The sequence below is a fragment of the Homalodisca vitripennis genome, chromosome 3 (genome assembly GCF_021130785.1).
Source record: "Homalodisca vitripennis isolate AUS2020 chromosome 3, UT_GWSS_2.1, whole genome shotgun sequence".
NCBI classification, from domain to species: domain Eukaryota; kingdom Metazoa; phylum Arthropoda; class Insecta; order Hemiptera; family Cicadellidae; genus Homalodisca; species Homalodisca vitripennis.
This window is the reverse complement of record NC_060209.1, coordinates 191,279,020-191,302,624: the sequence shown is the minus strand read 5'-3', so window position 1 is coordinate 191,302,624 and position 23,605 is coordinate 191,279,020. Positions and strand designations below refer to the sequence as shown.

At 35.6% G+C, this 23,605-nt stretch overlaps 1 protein-coding gene across 1 annotated transcript in view; it reads left to right on the top strand.

Moving 5' to 3' along the window:
• The first annotated feature begins 801 nt into the window (after positions 1-801).
• LOC124357918 (torso-like protein) overlaps positions 802-23,605 on the top strand; it is an 82,278-nt gene continuing 59,474 nt past the window's right edge. The window contains exon 1 of the mRNA XM_046810036.1: positions 802-936. The gene's annotated coding sequence lies outside the window, so the exon portion shown is untranslated. The remainder of the gene's footprint in view (positions 937-23,605) is intronic.

Here is a 23,605-nt window from a genome sequence, read left to right as displayed (position 1 = left end):
CGCACAGCCAATTATTTATTTTCTTATTTTTTTAAGATCGGATTAAAAGTGCAGAAAGTAGTTTTACAGTAGAAGAACCTAAATCATAATGTAAATTTTAATTGTTGCAAAGAGCAATAATATTAGTTTTTTTTTCGTTATTTACCATCCAATGCTTGAGGTGCAACATTTTGGTTTTTTATGATTTAATGCTTCTCGTTAATGTTTCATGTCTCTGTCAGTTTTCGTAAAATATTACATTTAAGCTTTTAAACGTGATCTAACATTGATCTAAAGTTAAGGCCTTGAACAAAAAACGGCAGTGAAAAAGTTGAAAGTATTTATGTAAACCAGGTGGTGTAAGTAATGAATATTCATTATAAATAGTATACATGCAGACCGATAAAAACAAAACATCTCAGTATAGTATTTTATTAATACCATAAAAACATTCTTGGGTCCAAATAAAAACCTTGCCACCTTAAAAATATTTAACAAGAGTTACTATACAGCGAGAATGCGGTATCAAATTGACGCAAAAACAAACAAGAAATTAAATTATACATCGAAGCTACTTTGTTATGTACATTATGTGATGCGATTTTATAGTTCCATACCAACAAAAATTTTGATTTGGAGGAGTAAATGTCAATCTAAGAAAAAATACACCCGAATTACAGTAATATCTCAGGTCTCATAATATGAGGCGGCGGCGGCGGCGGTGTGGTGGAGTACATTATTGTAATGAGGTGGCGACTGGCGAGCCGGTGTAGTTTGATGAGGGTGTGGTGGTGGGGGATCAGTGGAGGGGGAGGGGTTAGCCAACAATCAACACTGGCACCTAACCTGACTACTACAGTCACAGTCAGTCAGTCCATGTAGTCAGAGTGAGTAGTGCGTGTGTGTGCGCGTGTGTCATGTGTCTTCCACATCCACACAGACGCCTCATTCTACTCGGTAAGTCACTTCAATATTATAGTGACGTATTTATAATTATGTACCATAATTCACGTATTTTCAGAAAAAATCAATTAGATTAAGTTTGATTAGGAATGGGGAATGGATTGTAAACATAATTAAGCCCAGTTGTTATAGTTTATGTATGAATATTAGAGGGTTGATTTCATTGTGAGAGGGGGTGGCTCTGTTATCTTTAGATTTATCAATTCTCTGGGCTACGTTCGAGCTTTCGAAAACTCAAGTAAGACGGATTTAACTTAACACAATGCTAGATTGTGGAAATTGAGACTTAGGCTATTAACGTATATTGTGTAATTAGATAATACGTATATTATACTTATCAGAACATTCATGTTTTAAAGGAATTAATTTTAAAAATACAGCAAATGAACATGATAAATGGTGCTAAACAAACATTAACTCAGAAAATAGTGTTAAAACTAAGATTACATATAAAACTCAGTATAAAACTTATAAATTGAACTATTAGTGTTAAATTATTACCAAAACGTCAGCTAGTACTTTTAACGATTTCGCGTATTGTCACAGTCAAATAAAGCAGTTAATCCTCGTACTATTAGCAGAGGTTGTTTGTTTGTTATATGTTATCGTATAAGTTAAAAAAACGTATGTTAACAATAACGAAGAAAATCTAAGCATTCAGTATGGTATTGGTTCTTGTATATTTAGTTTAATATGTCATTTTAAAGAGAAGCATGCTTTAAGTACGCATCTTGGTTTTGATGAAAATCAAAGTTATTTTTCATGTATTATGTGAGACATGTTATGAATTTTTATTTTGTAAGAGGCTTGTTATTTTGTGTAAATTTAAAATCAGTATTATAAATCGCTTTTTCTCATTATATATATTTTTACAGTTCTCATATTTCACGAAAGTTATTACGCCAATAATAAACATTTATAGTACTATTGCTTGGTAACAATAATGTTGCTCAATTAGCCTTAACATATAGTAAATAAGGTACTGAATCATTGGTAAACAACCACGATTGTCAAATACAAAACTAAAAAATATTAGACAAACTAGGACTACGATATAACACGCTTTCTGGCGATTTTGAGGTTATTACATTTCATTGTACCCAAAGTAATTTATATAATTATGTGTAGTATTGAAAAATCACAAACAATATAGGGTAATAATGAAACAAAACGCTAGTTTCATTAGTTACAAAATATGTTTATACTCTTGCCTGCTGTTTATTTAAGAATTAATTTAATTGAGAAAATTATAACTAATTAGATAGTTTATTAGATTTATGTAGATACCACTATCATTCCGCGACAAACATATTTTATGTTCAAAATAACAAGGATAAATAATGTTTAACGCGTAAATGACAAGAATTCATGTTGTTCTCCAAGAAATCACATACGTAAAGGTTTCCTAATCGACGAAAGAGTTTAAAATTGGTTTTACGTCTTATTAATGATTTATGAGGGATTTTAATGATTTATGAGAGGGGACTAGATAAAGTGAGAGTACAGGAAGTACGTCATCCTATAATCACTGATTGTTTACCGTTTTAAAGAAGCAGTTCTCCAACAGTCTGTACAATTGTAAATGCAAGCTATGCATTTATTTTGTTTGCTTATTTTGTTTTCTCTGCCGTATATTGTTTCACTAAATGATACTAAAAAATAACAACGAAGTTAGTACAAAAAGAACTGAAACAATCATATTAGTTTCGATCTTAATTCATAGGTTTTGTAATATTTGCTATCTCCCAATAATGGTTGATTCAAATAAATGAAGTGCAACTGTTTACTCGTATTATATAACTTACTTAATATTTTATTAGTTTTTGCCCCTTAAAGGATCATTCAAACCTGCTATCTCCTGCAAATTCTAAATATCCCCAGGTTAAAAGCTGTAGCGATGTTAATGTTCATTTTTAATATGTAACACTAAACTCCTTTCCCTAATCTCTTGGGATATGTAAAGTACAATTCATACTTAAGCATAATAATTTAAAATACGTTTATAATAGCATATTTTGCGCATTGAAAAATAAATCCTGTAAGATGAATTGGTATTATTTAATATTTACCAAAACATATTTAAACTCATATCTAACAGCTCAGTGATTATTTAACGGTGTAATCCTGTATACTGGTATACAGTAGGTATCCTGTATGGTGGTATCTTGTATAACTGGTACCTACATAATACAGCGTACGATTAACTATTTCACTATTGGGTCATTGACTATTCACTCTTTTATGACAGGAAAACGCTTTCAAGGGGTGGCAGTCAAAACACGAATCGTGAAATGGTGATTCACGCTTACCTGTGCGCCCATTGAGACGTTTTACCCCCCCCCCCCCCCCCTGAACATGACAAAGGCTTCTTGCAGTAGACCCTCTGCGCAGTTCTAGGGTTTCATCAGATAACTATTTTATTTGTTGTACTCATACCTTTCTAAAAGGTTTTTAATTGTAACTTGCACATTATAAAAAAACATAGTCATAAACGTAAAAGTGTGAACGACAAATTAGATTCGTCTTCCTTCACCCCCAAATTCCATGGGAAGGGCGGCCACACCTTGCATACGTGGGTTGGCATTAAGGCCCTCTTTTTCTGCTGCCCCTGGAGCAAAAAATAACCTTACCACAGGTCTAGCCTCCCCTAACCATAACCCCTATCTGACACATTTCAACCAGTCAACCCAATTTTCACATTTCTGTAGAACATCGAACTTGAAGATTATCGAATCACACTAGATCTAGACGATAGCGATAAACATGTTTTTGTTGGGAATACCTACCGTACCTTATTTTGGGATACGTTTGTAATATATAAAGTAAACTACTGTGAATATTTAAGCAGTGCATGAAAACCGCAGAAACCAAGCAACGGTATTTGTAACCAAACAGCAACAATGTTTCGATGAATTATTTCTTTATAAAAACTTGAAATTACAGTTTAAAAAAGTTTCATCAAACTAAATTAATTACTATAATTATTTCTTGGTGCTACGATTATGTTATAAATATTGTCTATGACCTTATCTAAGAATAACTAACTCTGTAGGATACAAAACCTGTTTAACGTGACTCTTTATATCGATATGACAACTGACTTGGAGCCGCAATGACTTGCATAGGAGGGAGCGCGCATGTATTTATGAAGATGGAGGTCACTTTGAAAACCTGCTTTATGTAAAATTAAGACATCGAAAGTATCAGCTTTAAACAGTAGTCTAAGTAATTTTTTTTATAAAACTATGTATTTATGAAACTGGACAGCTCCCTAACATTTCATTGAAAATAATGGGAGCCTGACTTAATTGCATTTGTTTACAAATGGTAAATATGTCTCTTTAATATATGTTAACAAATTATCAGTGCTTATAGGGCTCCTAGCGACTAAACGGTTGAGTATATCTAAATAAGACCAAGAATAAAGTCTTGAAATCACATTTTAAACCCGAATCCGTCAAAAATAGAGGGTTTACATAAGACATTTTAAAGTTGAACGCATATTGGAAAATAAAGACTGAATTATAAAATTTTAACTATGTATAAGCACAAAAGCAAGGTAAAAGTTCCCAATTTTAATTTTTATGTAAAAAGTAATACTTTTTCAGATCCAAATGGTAGTCACCCTGAGTAGCTTACCTTGTAGGTATACAGGGTAATTTATAGCAAGCGATCAAAATATAAGAAATTGTTCAGAGTATCTAAAAAAATGTCAATGGGACATAGTTACCTAAAAAAACAGCTGTTTCTTTTGGTAGATCTGTGTGTGATTTTTAGATAAATATTGTTATTTTTATCTAAGGAAAGCTTGTGACGTACCATATAAATTTAGAACCAAAGGGTTATCTCGACTACTAAGATTATACATAATTATAATGAGGATACAACTGCCAATATTTAAGTAAGAGAATTTGTGTGTAAAGTCCTGATTTGGTTGTAGTGGTAATCGTGCTCTTTAGTGGAATTAAACTTGCTGTGCACTTTACCCTTGACGAGCTCAGGACGTGATTGTCCAGTTACAGCTCCAAGGAGTCAGTTATCATCTTCCAGTTCCTGCTGTAAGTGGCAGAGGAGAGATCTGTCTCAATATAACAATGGGCCGCCAGACGCAGCAGTTCTGATTGACGTGCCACCATATCCGGTCTAGTCTGATTGTCCAATTGTTCCACAATAATACCTCGCGTCATGTCAGTTTAATCCGTCATTGACACAATTAAGATTGAAGACTGTAGGGGAGCAACAGTTCAAACACAAGTACTTCAAATGGTAACTACGTACTAAACAAGCGATAACGAGGTAGGAGTAAGCCACACCACGTGTCATTTCATCGTCGAAATGTCCTGCGGTCAGACAGGCAGACACACATCATACAGAAAAGAAATTTTTACTTCCCCTCGGTAGACAAACACAGAAATTGTGTCAGCCTACTAAGTGCTTCAATACCGTTCAGTCAAATGCCATGGTCAGACATTCCCCATCATAAAACTCATTCTTGTCTAAGTAGAAATGAAAAATGGAATGCAAAATTTAAAGCCTGCAGATGATTTTTGTCCAGACATCTTGCCACATAATATTCATATTTTTATTTATTGAGTGATGTTTCATAGCACTGTTTAAATAACAATCCAAAAGTGCGCTATCAGATCTTATCAGCAACTTTTAACATTGAATTTCACCCTATTACTTTTTTTAAATTTTTACTGCATGACCAAGTTACATGTGTCCATATATTATACACATCACATATTACTGTACTCCGCCTTCTTACTAATTTATTTACTCTGATATTTTCTAGTTGCCATCGTGGTAACCCATAACACCAGTAAAAATATTTTCTAACGCAGACAAATCCAATGGAGTGACGTGCACGTCATCGAACTTACTGATGCTAGCATATAAATAAAGCTTCATTTAAAACTTAAAGTCTGTAAGTCGGTGAGTTTTCGAGCTATCGTGAGGAGAGACAGACAGACAAAAATTAATTGTTTCCAGCTCCATGATTGATAGACTTCGCTAACGCTCAGCCAACTATAGCCAATCAAACTCATGAAACGTCCAAGAAAGCCTGAGCGACATTCCCATTTCACTCAGAATAACAGTTTGTCTGTACTTACGACACACCCTGTACTGAGGACAGTGGCCCTGGACTGTATATTACGGACCGTAGAGACGTCTACCCAAATGCTTTCACAACTGCACTCTCTGCACTAATGGTCGGGCTGCCCTTTAGTCTTCGATGCTCGTGTTCATTTATCATTCCACGAGCTACAAATATCACATTTATGCCGCTTTTAGGCTCATTATCCTTATTAGTTCATGATGATATATTTTTAAACCAAGTTTCAGTAAATAATTAAAACCGATAAAACGGAGAATGGAAGGACACGCCAGAGCGTAACGTAAGAGGTAGGGCACAGACGGACAGACATACAGGCGGACTGTCCTTTTCCTTTTTACCCTTAAATCAATAAAGCTCTTCCTTGCACCAAGAGGAACCTATGTACCGAGTTTCAAGACTCAAGAACCTTCTATCATGAGTTATTCCACATTGGTTCAGACGAATAGAAAGACAACCAGACGACCTCCCCTTTAGTCTTTGACACCAACATCAAGTTAGGGTTCCTTGGACCAAGAGGAACCTATGTACCGAGTTTCAAGACTCAAGTACCTTTTATCATGAGTTATTCCACATTGGTTCAGACGAATAGAAAGACAACCAGACGACCTCCCCTTTAGTCTTTGACACCAACATCAAGTTAGGGTTCCTTGGACCAAGAGGAACCTATGTACCGAGTTTCAAGACTCAAGAACCTTCTATCATGAGTTATTCCACATTGGTTCAGACGAATAGAAAGACAACCAGACGACCTCCCCTTTAGTCTTTGACACCAACATCAAGTTAGGGTTCCTTGCACCAAGAGGAACCTATGTACCGAGTTTCAAGACTCAAGAACCTTCTATCATGAGTTATTCCACATTGGTTCAGACGAATAGAAAGACAACCAGACGACCTCCCCTTTAGTCTTTGACACCTACATCAAGTTAGGGTTCCTTGGACCAAGAGGAACCTATGTACCGAGTTTCAAGACTCAAGAACCTTCTATCATGAGTTATTCCACATTGGTTCAGACGAATAGAAAGACAACCAGACGACCTCCCCTTTTGTCTTTGACACCTACATCAAGTTAGGGTTCCTTGCACCAAGAGGAACCTATGTACCGAGTTTCAAGACTCAAGAACCTTCTATCATGAGTTATTCCACATTGGTTCAGACGAATAGAAAGACAACCAGACGACCTCCCCTTTAGTCTTTGACACCTACATCAAGTTAGGGTTCCTTGGACCAAGAGGAACCTATGTACCGAGTTTCAAGACTCAAGAACCTTCTGTCATGAGTTATTCCACATTGGTTCAGACGAATAGAAAGACAACCAGACGACCTCCCCTTTAGTCTTTGACACCAACATCAAGTTAGGGTTCCTTGCACCAAGAGGAATCTATGTACCGAGTTTCAAGACTCAAGAACCTTCTGTCATGAGTTATTCCACATTGGTTCAGACGAATAGAAAGACAACCAGACGACCTCCCCTTTAGTCTTTGACACCAACATCAAGTTAGGGTTCCTTGGACCAAGAGGAACCTATGTACCGAGTTTCAAGACTCAAGAACCTTCTGTCATGAGTTATTCCACATTGGTTCAGACGAATAGAAAGACAAGAAGACGACCTCTCCTTTAGTCTTTGACACCAACATCAAGTTAGGGTTCCTTGGACCAAGAGGAACCTATGTACCGAGTTTCAAGACTCAAGAACCTTCTATCATGAGCTATTCCACATTGGTTCAGACGAATAGAAAGACAAGCAGACGACCTCCCCTTTAGTCTTTGACACCAACATCAAGTTAGGGTTCCTTGGACCAAGAGGAACCTATGTACCGAGTTTCAAGACTCAAGAACCTTCTATCATGAGTTATTCCACATTGGTTCAGACGAATAGAAAAACAACCAGACGACCTCCCCTTTAGTCTTTGACACCAACATCAAGTTAGGGTTCCTTGGACCGAGAGGGAATTACGTACCAAGGTTCGGGTCTATAGGTCATATGGTACGGTTTGGTACCAGTTGGTGACTAAGAGCAGTTAAATAGAAAGGATGTGGCGGCCAGCTGTTGGAATGTGCGTTGGAAAGGTAAAGGCACACAGTTCTTCAGGACATCGGCTCTTTATACAATATAAGAATGAAGAATGGTGTAATCTTTCGAATTCATAGTAGAGGGAAATCGTGTATACAATTAAACAAAGGTCATATCTTGTTCGCTGAGAACCTTTTCTCGGCTTTCGGTTTTGGATAACAAGCTGTGTTATACCTGGTGCGGAACTGTCCACATTATCCTCTTCGGGAGCGGGATCCTTAGCTCTGTGAATATCCCACTTCACTCCCATTATTGGCCTCGAAAATTTGTATAACTGAAAACGTAATTGTTGAGGCCAAAATACATTATTTTGATTGCTTAAGCCTTCGCCTAAGGCTACGGCTCTCTGACCGAGAGGTCACGGGTTCCATTCTCCGGAAGGTCACTATGGATTTATAATTGGTTTGGACTCCTTTCCTTTACAAACGTAATCAATTTAGAACGTTTTTTGTATAAAAAGCGTTTAAAAATATGATAAATGATCTAAACATTAAAAAAGGATACTAAGTTAGGCATTTCCCGATACATCTAAATTTGTGTAGTACCTGAGGCAACTTTATAACACCATGTAATCGAGAGAGAATGTATCCAAGGCGACATTAGCGACTCTAAGTAAACTCTGATGTTAGACCTTGCCGTGGAGGTGAGCTGCAGCGGTCTTACCCTAATGTGACCAGTGCCTCGTGATTAGCTAACGTGACCTTGACCTGGGCACGCCCCACAGCTGTCCGCTCACTCTTCATCTCGTAACAAATCAAATCGTTGTATTAGTATCATACAGGGATTACAATTTTAAATACGGTATAACGGAGATATAGTATATATAATCCCTTGTGTATATGATCGTGATCAACACTGTTATTTACGTTATACTCGTGATTGTGCTTCAATATGACTCAAGCAACTGTTCATTTCCTAGTAAATTATAGTTATTTAAAATTGATACATAAATTCACATTACCTTAAATCATAAATCCTAAAGCTTTCTTGTACTAAATTTAATGCAACATATCAATCATGGACTGACTTAAACCTGTTACTTAAAATTATGAAACACAATTTACGTATAAAACGACATTAATGTCGTTCATCATGCTAAGACTAAATGAAGCTCGTAACGGTGGTGGTCGAAAAAGTCATGTATTTCTGTATATTCTGTCCGAACAATATATTTATATCAATTGAATTTTGAGTTTAGCTCCAGTTCAGTCTCCTTTTATTGCACTGTCTGGTATATGACGCTGTCTCAGACTAGACTCCTGGAATCTGGAGTCATGTTCGTCTGAAGAGATCCAAAGAAAGTCGACGTCGCAGAGCTCAAAGCGAAACATCTTCATCGTTTCGACAAGAGACACCTATAAATAGGTGAAGTGGTCGTCTCATTGTCTCATCAGATACACAATTTAGTCTGAGACAGTTGCAGATACCAGACGCTGCACGACCATGATCAACATGGAATCTGTGGCAAAATCTGAAATGGAAGTTTAAAAGAAGTCAAAATTAAAGTGACGTGTAAAATCTGAAATACGAGCGATTCTTTTATGACAGCAATTTAAAGTTTATGTTCGTTTGAGTTGGGCAGTTGAAATAAAACTCTTAAGTTATTCCGTGTCAAACAATCATTTTTTTAGAATAATTAACTTTGATGTACCTGTTATCATATCAATACACCACAATCTACAATAACATTTAAAAGGTTATCTCTTATTGTTACACTACACCTACACGATCATAATATACGTTGTCTATAATTTCTATAGTTTTGTTAAACAGGGGAAATGCGCGTAACTTAACAACAATAAATTCATATTCTGTAGTAACATTCGTTGCCTAAGAGAAGCCCTACAAACAGCTGTATGGACAGCAGTAACATGTTACATAAGGGTAGATGCTGATAAACAGGGGAAATGCGCGTGGTGAGAACAACAACCTTACATCACTTTCTCTACAGCACACTATTAGTCTACTGCTAGTACAAACAGCTGTATGGACAGCAGTAACATGTTACATAAGGGTGGATGCTGATAAACAGGGGAAATGCGCGTGGTGAGAACAACAACCTTACATCACTTTCTCTACAGCACACTATTAGCCTACTGCTAGTACAAACAGCTGTATGGACAGCAGTAACATGTTACATAAGGGTGGATGCTGATAAACAGGGGAAATGCGCGTGGTGAGAACAACAACCTTACATCACTTTCTCTACAGCACACTATTAGCCTACTGCTAGTACAAACAGCTGTATGGACAGCAGTAACATGTTACATAAGGGTGGATGCTGATAAACAGGGGAAATGCGCGTGGTGAGAACAACAACCTTACATCACTTTCTCTACAGCACACTATTAGCCTACTGCTAGTACAAACAGCTGTATGAGCAGCAGTAACATGTTACATAAGGGTGGATGCTGATAAACAGGGGAAATGCGCGTGGTGAGAACAACAACCTTACATCACTTTCTCTACAGCACACTATTAGCCTACTGCTAGTACAAACAGCTGTATGGACAGCAGTAACATGTTACATAAGGGTAGATGCTGATAAACAGGGGAAATGCGCGTGGTGAGAACAACAACCTTACATCACTTTCTCTACAGCACACTATTAGCCTACTGCTAGTACAAACAGCTGTATGGACAGCAGTAACATGTTACATAAGGGTGGATGCTGATAAACAGGGGAAATGCGCGTGGTGAGAACAACAACCTCACATCACTTTCTCTACAGCACACTATTAGCCTACTGCTAGTACAAACAGCTGTATGGACAGCAGTAACATGTTACATAAGGGTAGATGCTGATAAACAGGGGAAATGCGCGTGGTGAGAACAACAACCTCACATCACTTTCTCTACAGCACACTATTAGCCTACTGCTAGTACAAACAGCTGTATGGACAGCAGTAACATGTTACATAAGGGTAGATGCTGATAAACAGGGGAAATGCGCGTGGTGAGAACAACAACCTCACATCACTTTCTCTACAGCACACTATTAGCCTACTGCTAGTACAAACAGCTGTATGGACAGCAGTAACATGTTACATAAGGGTAGATGCTGATAAACAGGGGAAATGCGCGTGGTGAGAACAACAACCTCACATCACTTTCTCTACAGCACACTATTAGCCTACTGCTAGTACAAACAGCTGTATGGACAGCAGTAACATGTTACATAAGGGTAGATGCTGATAAACAGGGGAAATGCGCGTGGTGAGAACAACAACCTCACATCACTTTCTCTACAGCACACTATTAGCCTACTGCTAGTACAAACAGCTGTATGGACAGCAGTAACATGTTACATAAGGGTAGATGCCGATAAACAGGGGAAATGCGCGTGGTGAGAACAACAACCTCACATCACTTTCTCTACAGCACACTATTAGCCTACTGCTAGTACAAACAGCTGTATGGACAGCAGTAACATGTTACATAAGGGTAGATGCTGATAAACAGGGGAAATGCGCGTGGTGAGAACAACAACCTCACATCACTTTCTCTACAGCACACTATTAGCCTACTGCTAGTGTGGCCAATCTGTCTGACCTTATCTCTGACTCCCTTTACACGTTATCTCTGACTTCTTTCAGTCGTTATCTTTATCTTTGACTGTTGTCAAACAAATCTTTCACTGGCTACACGAGCGTACATGCAACTCCTGTCTTTGTTTGACTAACAGAGGCTCTTAACTTGTCGTAAAATTAGAAACACTTTTGAAACTAGCATAGAATAAAGCGTTTACTGAGGAATGAGTTATTGCGTTATCAGTGCTTATCTCCTCCCAACGTAATTATTCTGCTGAGTGCGTTTTTTGTATTTGTATGTAAATAATCTTACAACGCGAATATAAGTCGCTCACACAAATTTTACGCAGCGGGAAACATGCTACATATTTAAGTACTGCACACATGTACTATACCTTTGTCTACCCGTCTATCAGTATACAATTGTTAAATGCGTTTGTACTTGTTATGAAATAAATTATTCATGCTGCACTTGTGTTTATTTTTCAAGCGATTTTGATCACTAATTATTTTATGTAGGGAGATATTTATGGAAAACTTAGTAAATATGGATATCTAAATGAAAATTGTGGTTTCTTTGAACTGAATATTAATATTACTTATAGCCGATGCATAAGAAATTAAAGTAAACCTCTCTCAAAGACAATGATTGGATAAATGTGAAATTGAATGTATTCACAAAATAATATGACTTTATAAAAACATAAGTAAACAGATGGAAACAACACACATTCCCAACGAAGTAAATCTAAGTAAATCAGTTAAAATCGTCAGTTAAAAGTGATATATCGATAAAGGTTCCTCATTGAATATATTCTGAAACAATGATTAAGTGATAACATTTTCACAGATTAGTAGCACAATGTCGTATTTATTTAATTCCATAAGAAGCAGCAAATACATAGTTAGTTATTTTGTCAATACAAATTATATAATTTAAGAAAGAAAGCTATAATAAGAAATCACATACTTATTAAATAATTAGTTATAAAGAAACTTTATATGTGATATCTAAAAGAAAATTATTGTTTTGGAATGAAATTAAACCTCTCTCAAAATCAATGATTTGATACACGTAAAATTAAATGTATTCAAAAAATAATATGACTTTATATAAACATAAGTAAACAGATGGAAACAACACACATTCCCAACGAATTAAATCTAAGTAAATCAGTTAAAATCGTCAGTTAAAAGTGATATATCGATAAAAGTTCCTCATTGAATATATTCTAAAACAATGATTAAGTGATAACATTTTCACAGATTACCAGCATAATGTCTTATTTATTAAAGAAGCAACAACTACATAGTTATTTTGTTAATATATGTTTTTGTTAAATTATATGTAATTTATTAAAGAAAGCTATAGTAAGAAATTGCATACGTATTAAATAATTAGTTATACAGAGTTCCGATATGCAACAAACAACGCCTGTACAATTTACGTAGTGAATTTCCAACTGCAGTAATATTGTTATGCAAGACCAGTCACAATGTCTGGGCGATGACTTACGTATGCTCTATTAGTTAATACCTTCGTGTTAAGAATGACAACATTAGTCTCTGGATTTGTTTCTTGTCGCCTTGTTACAAGCCGATACCATACATTACAAAAAAATTCAATGTTGCTAAATATTGTATTTTAAAAGATGCCAAAAACTTAATTTAGATGATCATTATTTTCAAAGCGTGTATTTGAATGTATTTTAAAGAATAATAGGGATGATTTTATTATATACATTTGAGTAGACATGATGATATAAAAATGAAATAGTGTAATACAACTTGTTTTATTAGTTTAATATTAAAAATAGTGCATGTATAGTAAATATAATGTTCCGAGAGCATCAAGTGAAACGGAACTCGAACAACTTTTTTAATTTAACATTTAAGTTTTTTTCCTTGTTTACTAACGCAGTTGGTCGACCATTTACAGCTTGACAGTAAATAGTGTCACGTCACAATTGCTTAATCAATACTTACCTAACTGAAAAATGCAATGATGTTCCTGATCAAGAAATATTCCTCCCATTAAAAGTGTTTAGTGACACATTTTTTAATTAAGTTCATCTTGAAAATATATAATTAATTACAAATTTAGACACTGCAATATTGTTTTATTTTTTATGGCAATTAGTAATATACTTTTTATTTTATCAGAATATATAAGCAACCCTCAATATATGCAACCCTCTAAAAGAAATGGCCAATTTCTTGAAATAAGCTGATTGGCCACATACCCAATGATTATTAAAGGCCTCATCACATTGTTGTAATCACACAGAGCAGGTGTTGCCTATGCGGGAACATGCTGGGAGAGATACCTCTGTATAGTTCAGAGGTTGTCTGAGGACGACTTGCTAGGAACATGATAATGATGCTTTTGCATTTGCATAAATCAAGTCTTGCATAAGCATATCTTAACGGGAATGCAGTATAGATTGTGTATTTTGCTGGGGGAGGAGTGTAGTGCAAGTATGCAGTCGCTCATCACATCGACCTACTGATTTATCAAAAACTCTTCTACCCCTTCCAATTTTGGAAATTTGCAGGTATACAAATTATACGTGAAAGATGTTTCATCCCTCCTCCTTGACAAAATAAATATTTTCTGGGCGAAACCCTAAAAAAATAGTACCCTAACTAAAACGTGTTCAAATTTAACCCTGTTTTAGAATACATAGTAATGTAAAAGGAATGATTTAACTGGAGTTTTGAAAAATAGAATACATTACAAGGATTTTCACTGGGTCTAAAGGTTTGAGTACTGGCAGATAAGCTCTGTCTTGGGGGTCATCCTGTGTTTTTATATCAAAATTTGTTGTAGTCAACTTAGGATAGAACCTACCGGTTTTTTAATACTATTGAATTTAAACTTGATCTGAAAATCGAAAAAACAATCTAAAAAAAAGAACAAACTATATGCGCCAAAATGGTTTTTATATTAGTTGCCTAAACATGTGTCACAAGTGGGGGACAGCTGTTTTGAACTTTTTAGTTTGGAACGCCTTCTCTATCCACTTTATGGGTAAAACGACCAAACATTAAAATATGACAAAAAGTAGACAATATTTACCAGAAACAATTGTTTTATTATTATTTTCGCAACAACTCCAAAACATTTTTTCCAAAATTGCGGAGAAGTTGCACGATTAACTTTTACACATCGCGGAAAAAATATGTGTTCATCATGTTGTGCGATACCCTTGAGGATCTGAGAACTCCCATCCGGTTACAGACCAACACAAGTGTTTGTGCTTCCTCGTCTTTTTTACCAGAGTTGGAATGTTAACAGCGCCGTTACAGAGCATCGTAATCTCCGCATCACCAACCTCAACTGTGGATTCCTACGTGGTAGCGGGTAGTATAAAAAGTTTAATTCTGAGCCATGCGAATGAGCCAGCATTAAGAATCCAACTTATAACTGAAGAATCTGCCCGCATGCCTTGTAATATTATAGATGTTGTTGATGGTTGTAACCACAGGCTGGCTGAATGCCATGTAACCGCAGAAACCAATCAAAACACGTGTTGAAATCTATTATATTACAGTAGGTAGTGCCGCCTATTACTGCAAATTTACTCTTTACAAAAATGTTACGGGTTTGAACAGAGTTGTTAGTTCGTTATGTAAGTTGTCAGCTATGTTGATCCACGCAGTATTTTCCAGATCCAACCTTCTCACCTTGTTTTATTGGAACGTCACATTTTAATTGGATTGCCCTTTTCAAAATTCCAGCACTGTAACTGTGAACATCTCAGCGCGACTCCTAATGCACCGACTTCCTCCGTTCTCAGTACTGTTACATGCTTACGTATTAGTGAAAATCGTTTTAACTGTCACATTTCCAATACGTTTTATGATCTTGCGATTTTTTTAAGGAGAAGCCAATTCCCTTTTAAGCCTTATTCGCACGTCCACATGGGCCACTGGCCTGTGCGATGATCTTATCAAACAGAATTAGGTGGAGAGTCGATACAGTAATAGGTCGATGGTACTGATACAAATTGCAACGGTCACATGCAGTATTCGAACCTGCGCTATCTCTGACTCAGACTCAAAGCCCAACGTCTTAGACCGCTCGGCCATCGGCAGTCCTATAATCGATTGTGGGTTTGTAACTTTTTATGTTAAATTCATAGCTCATTAAGATTATCTGAATACAGAAAAAGTAGAAAAATGTTTTTAGACCACTCCTTGTGATATGACAGGTTTTTTGAATAGGTAATTCAGACAATTTTTTAATCAGGCCCAATAATACTGCTGAATATGCAAATGTGAAACATTTACAGTATATTACTAAATGTTAATAAAAACACTACTTTTCCAAATTGTTTATTTTCTGGACTAGACCTTCCGAAACCAAAGGTTTCATCTTCAGGCAACTCCACAACCTTTCTTCACAATCTTCAGGAAGATGAAACCTTTGGTTTCGGAAGGTCTCGTCCAGAAAATAAACAATTTGGAAAAGTAGTGTTTTTATTAACATATAGTAATATTTAAAGAATTTTCCAATTGCTCCAAGAGTCTTCAAATTTATAGTATGGACAAGAGTTTTAGTTTCATGGATTAATTTTTAATGATTTATGGATTAAAGATATTATATTTCATAACTTAAGAAAATTACAAGTAGTGCTCAGGACAGACACTAGATGTTGTTCGTCAAAAGGGAACAATAGCACAAAGTTTTGTCCTTCATCTGCTAACTTTTCTTATAAGACAGGTGTACAAAATCATTTTGTACATGACCCTAAAGCTATAAAATTTACTATTTTATTAATCTAACAACTAGTTGATCTTAGCTGTAAAACATTCCATGATCATAATTTTTAGTATCACCTTAAATACATCTCCCTACATTTAGGCTAATGGCTTGCAGTGAACGCGTGTTCACTAATAACGGGTCGGCCATTCACCACAGTGTACGTCTCACATACCACGGGCAGTAACAGTCGTGTCTGAGTGTATAAATAACATACATGACGAGATATGAGTGAATACGCTTGTGTCCTTGTCCTTGTGTTGTACGGAGCTAAGATATACTAAATTACAATAATTTATTCCATTACATAATATTATACATGGGAGTTGTCTATATCCACCACATAAATCGAGTTGCCATTTCCTAGATCGTACCATCGCTGAGTTTGTAAGATAAAATTGTTAAAGCAAGAACATAGTTCTTTTCGTGTGAAAGCTGTAAAGTACGAAATCTCGTATACGACGTTCTGCATCTAATGTTTAGATACTTTTGCTAAAGCACAAAAAATAATGAATATAGTTAATCTTATTGTAGATGAATATTTATTTTTATGCCTTAATGACATACTTTCGTAAAACTACTCTTGTAAAGTTACTATTATAGATTTGTTTACTGTAACTAACAGTTACCTAAATTGTACCAGTATTAAAACCTGCATTGGAACGTCATTTGGAAGGCAAAAGCATAAAAGCTAACGATGGTACTAAAGCTATGGGATGTTTGTTACACATCGTGTCTCATCCTAGCTGCAATGTTTGCGGTGAAGAGGCCTGTCTCGTTTACCTAGAGGCCAACCAACGTGATATAGATAAAAAGAGGTTCTTATTGTCTCATCAGATGTACAATCGAAATGGAGCTAAAACCAAAATCGCATTGAGTCAACACTTCCCACCAATACTACTATCTGTAGTAGTAGTAGTAGTAGTAGCATACTCTATTTTTACATTAAAGAAACTTTCAACCCTACCATTTACTAACCTAGTTTTATTATTGCGATTACAAATACTTGGAATTTTTTATATGTTTGTTCATGCTTTGAATTTAATTTATTTTTTATTTAAAGAATGTACTTCTTTATTTAAAGTTTGTTATTGACGATGGAAGGTTTGAAAGGATACCAGGATTTCGGACATTTGCCATCGTTATAGGTTATAAAAGGTATAACACAACGTTTCGAGGATTGGAATTTATCCTCTTCATCAGGTGGGGGAGGTTTTAATTGATTTGTATGATTATTACAATGTACTGATTATTATTTCCCCTAACTGACGAAAACGTTAGGATAGATTCTAATCCTAGAAACATTGTGTTATATTTTTTATAACGATGGCTAAATCTTAAATGTAACTGATAATAACAGTTTGGCCCCAATATTAACGTCCCCCTGCGTGTTTAATTTTGATGTCTCTTCTCCTCCTGCCTGAAAGCCAGTGACAATTACTCGAAGTAACAATATATACTATGTTATACTAATAGAAATTAATGCTTTGCCTGATGTAAGCTTTCTTATTATAGATCAATTGTGCTTATTTCGAACGAGGTAGTGGACTCAGCAAACTCCTGTAACCGGCTTATCTCAACGGTTTCCAATAACCAATGTGAGAATCGTGCAGGGTATGACGTCATACAGCGCGCATCATTGCTGCCACCAAGGTCGGGACGCCCGCGCGAGCCACGACAATGGCTTATGTTCTCACATATACACGAGGCTGTCCGCGAACACTTCCATTCACAATGTGATACAGACTTCATCCGCATTTGGAGCAACTTTAGCCTACAGAAGTTCTGTTATTGTTACAAAATTAGACCACAGCACACAACCGGATCAACTGTGATGCCAAATAATGTTGATTAGGAGGTTCTATAATGTGTGCTCCTGATTTACAAACATGTAAGTCTCAATGAAAGTGTTTAGTCTGTTGGAAATTGTTAATAGTTGCAGTAAACAATGATCGTTAAATATAAAAACAAAGTACGCCACACCACGTGTCACGTGACAGACATCGCTGGGTTAACAACTCATTTCATTAGGCTATATGTTTTACTATTTCACATGTTAAAATGTCTCGTTCAAATGATTATTTTCATTTTTTTACAAATTTATTTAATCTGCGATGTTTTTGTTGCCAATAATACAAAGTAAAGGTGTTCAGGAGCGCTCAGCCAAATCCCATTTAGTGACATGAACCATCATCGAACTCAATGTTACCTATATCAAAATTGAGGTTCGTGTAAAATGTCCAGTCTATAGAAAATTCGTTTGTCCAGAAAAACAGACCGATATACAGAAATGAAATTTTCCAGCCCCTCGAGAGATAGAGTTTGATAATGCTTAGACAATAAAGATCTAATATGACTTAAAAATTACATAGCTTCAAGACTTAAGTGGAGCTCGAGGAAGGAGTAAAGGTGTAAGAATTTAAAACGTTGGTTCACTCTTCCCATCAAAGAACAAAGCTATCTTAACTTCGTAAGATGATATCTTGGTAAGAAAATCGGGTACTACCCCGTTTCACTAGAGATCATCACTTCGCTTTCGCGTGCTCAGTTATTGCACGCCGGATGATGACTTTGAGTCTTACAACTTTGACTTTTAGTCTAAAAGACAGTGACTGTCATCTTTCATACAATTCGGCGCAAAGACAACCGCCCCGTGCTTTTGATTAATGACCACCAGCTTAGTCCTTGGACTTTCGTCCTGGTCTCTGCCGCAGTGAAGCTCATCCTGCGAGATATTTGTAAAGAACTTGTTCCATGTGATTCGCTCAAAATGGCGCAAACTAGTCACTGAGTTAACAAGAAACCTTGCACTGAACGTGAATTTATAAAATCGTCCTCAAAACCAGAAATGGATCAAGTTTCGATTTGCTAAAGCGCTTTACTGTGCCCAAGCCATAGCTAGAAAGGGCAGCTAGTTCCTTTCTCACCTTAATGAAACGTCCATCCGACATTTCTCAGAATACGATGCGTTTCAGGAAAAGTGAAAAGTACTAATGCTAGAGTGTTAAGCTCTACAACGAACAAACTAAATTCTAGTGTATAGTGCGTGTTATGGCGAGCTGGCATGTCCTAGATCTAGATAAGCATAGGAGCCATGTGACACGATGTCAACGGTGTAGCGCTGATGTCTGCATTAGTGACATAACTCCGTCAGTCTACTCTCCATTCACCGCATTCTTCTAGTAAATAGAGACAGACACCGCTAGAATCTAGCGGTAGTTCTGGGTTATCTCTATAGATAAGCCGACGTACCCACGTGCACACTTAGCGAGGATAACACTAAGCTATTATTACCACAAGCCTACCGATATCTTTTAATTACTAACCAGAACATTAATAACCATATTTTAGATAAAAAGAGTTAGTATTAATACCATTTCATATTACGAAATTCAAGAAAAATAAGGAAATATTCAACTTAAACGTGTTTTATGTACCGTTTATTAAGCTGTTAAAATGTTTTTCTAATTAATATTATTATCATACATTTTATTCTTGTACCCCACTACGTAAAGTACTCAGTACTTAACTACATTCGTAATTCACTGCCTGAAGATGCGCTTAGGTTCTTAACTTACTTATATACTAATCTGGTTTTGTTATTGTTATATTTTACTTTGCAATCACTTGTTACACTGATTCTTCACTGGTTTGATAGTTCACTTAGTTTTTCTTTCGTTTTTTAATTGAATATACCATCACTTAAATCTTATCAATGGTTAATAAAATAACTGATTAGTTATTACGCTTCTATGACTGCCAAGTATGAACTAATATACATTACGGTCACCTTTATCTGTTACAAAGTGGTCACGATAATACAACGATGGTAAATGTCAGAACTTCTATTGTTCTTTCAAACCATTCATCGATAATAACAAATCTTAAACAAAGAGCTTTTTTCTGTTAATAACTCAAACTTCAAATTCCAATATATTTTCATTAAAATCTTTGTTAACACTTCCCTTTGTTAAAATTACGCAAAAAAGTTGTAACAATTGTTTGAAAAATCTAAAAGGATACAATTATTTTAGAAGAGGTGCAGAAAATACAAGAAGAGGCAAAACAGCTTTCTTCCTAATCATTGGTTTCCCCCTCTATTGTAGCAATATGACATTAGGAAAACAGTTATATACAACGTACCGTACACAATAGAAACATAAATTTGTATATGTTACAATCTGTTCTTACGATATCATATACATGGTTAAATTTACAATTTTACGTAACCTTCAACCAATCAGAAGGGTCTCTCTGAGAGAACGGTATCGCTCGTTCCCTCGGGAAGGGAAAGCCGGCGAACGTTGCAACATCTGGCCTGTTTTGACCATTAGTGAAAGAGAGGAAGTTAACCATAGGAAAACTAACGCAGGTAAATTTATGTGTTTCTAAACATACAGTACCGATTGTAAACAAATCTCTATCTCTATATATCTACAGGTATGTACGATTCAAACCAGACCTTTACAAACATCGGTGTGGACGCTGAGTAAGTAAATTGCAAGGTAAAGTTCACTTTTTTGGATAAACCAAACCAAGTAAGACGTAGCTCTCAGAGTGAAGCCGTCTTTTAAGCATCTACTATAGACTCCCCTTTGGGTCAAGGGATTTTGACCACAACTGTCGTTATGATTCTGTGGAAAAATACATTTTTACGTTTACAATCCACGACGACAAAGGCAAAGTGGTAGTGTCCCCCGTTGCAAAATCTCGAGTTTTTTAACAACATTGATTGTTCTAACGTGTTTTTGATACCTGGAAAAGTTTCTAGATAGCCGTCGTACAAAGTTTGGAGTAGTAACGTTCTAGAAACTACGGTGAACGCGATAAATGTAGTAATTACTCCTCCTCAAACTAAACTATGTACAGCCACGATGGTCTAGCACTTCCACTTGTTCATTTCCGTTATCCAGTCTAAGCAAAAACCCTTTAAAGGTAGAGGCATTCGTGTTTGTGAAAAAGTTTTATCTCGTGTGTCAAATAGACAAAAATACCACGTGGTTTACAAATTTGAAGCAGCTGTTATGCCAGTAAAGTACCAATTCAATACCCCTTGAAATTTCAAGATGGTGACCGTTCAAATTTTGGAAATTACTTGGCTTTATTATATTTTTATATTTAGATTACCGATGACGCAACACACACACACACATATATATATATATATATATATATACTAGCTGTTTCCCGCGGCTTCGCACGCTTTTCGTAAGCTTTGCCCGTGTATGTGCACTTCTGGTTCAAGTGAATTATATTTCAAACGACAATGTAGAGTTTGTATTGTTGCCACGATAAAGAAAATATGTCAAAATTGTATATTTATAGTCTACGTACATGTACTTTATTATAAAGTGGTCTAACATTCAAGCTTTAAGCAGAAATTTATTTTGAAGACAAATATACATCAAAGCTTAACGCCTTCAAATAGTTTTTCGCTATTTAATATACGTAACTATCTCGTAATCGCAGTTTATAGTGTGCAGGCGCTTTAAAAACTTTTAACGTATGCAGTACCGTCTGGTGGCGAGATACATTAATAGGCATAGTATATAAACCTTCTCCATTGAAAAATACATATGCATACTCATTTTCATAATGATCGATCAAATAGTTTACGATTCTATAAAGGACAAACACACAAACATTCATTTTTATATATATAGACTATAAGTGTAGTAATTAAATTATATATAAATATATTTTTGTCGCATTATATATGTTTACAAAGAACAGCTGATTAAAAATTTGAAAAGACTCTTTCACTTAATAACATATGTTTGCTGCAATGCATTTCTTACGGGTATTTCTGTAACCAGTGGGGCGGAATCCTGAATCGGGGAAAGGGATAACATCAATGGGCATAGCTTATAAACCTTCTCCGTGGAAAAATACATATACGTATAAATTTTCATCATGATCGGTCCAATAGTTCACGATTCCATAAAGGACAAACATACAAACATTCATTTTTATATATATAGATGTGTATATATATATATATATATATATATATATTCTTGTAATATATATATATATATATATATATATATATATATATATATATATATATATATAGAAACTATCGTAATAAGTTGGATTTTCCTATCCATTTACCCGTGAGAGAGATTGTGGTAAATGGAACCTTTGAAGCCAAAACAAATTACGCAAGGCAGTTTCCAGGGAGTAATACTTAATTAGTACAAATAAAGATGAAAATCACCTCATAATGGGTAACTTTTCCCTAGAATATTACAGGATTCCCAGCCAAATCTTTGTTCCCACATCCATCTTTCCATGCTATTAGACGGGTTTCCCCACTAACCGTCGAGTCCTGATGACCATCCCAAGGCGATCATTACAGAATATTACAGCAAAGTCGCAGGAAGAGGACGTCGTAGTTAGTTAGTTGGTCACCATCCATTTAGTGTCATTGCACAATCTTTGTTGAAAACATCGGACTGAGTGATTTGGTAGTAAAAGCATGTAACAAAAAACAAATAAAACATCTGGGTGTACTTTTAACGTACCCACAGCGTGATCGTTAACAAGCGATAAAGGGAATTTACGAAAAGCATACAAGTTATATTAGTATAATAGATTTATTTTAGAATGGACATTAATATAACGGGATGTTTATTGATTTAAAACGAAGGCGTCACACATACAGCGATTTATTTTATGCTTACGGAGAAGCTAAACTGAGCATTTAATGCAGTGTTGTAGAAAAGTCCTTAATATCAAAATTTAAATTTACAATAGCTAACATTGCTAACTTGTTGATCCAAAAAATCTTGGAAGATTAGGTAAATGGTTCTTTCACTATGCCTTTAACCGTTTTACCTTTTATCCATTAACCACGGAATTTACAGTTATAGTAAAGCACATGACTCCTCCTTATTTAGTAAACCTTTTCCCGTGATAAAAACTTAAAGGGACGTGCAAAATTGGATAAAATAACTGAAAGACCCTCAAACCGGAAGCTGGTAAATACTTTTGATTACATATTACTCTCTAAAATGCAGAATAGTATACTTTATTTAAAAATAAATATAATGGCTGGAGATTTCCCTTCATTAATTCCTCCTCGCTACAAAACAATTCAAGTTCTTAAGAAATCAATTAATCAATTGTGACTATTCATACCATAGTAACTGCACACTAAAAAAATCAAGCTAGTA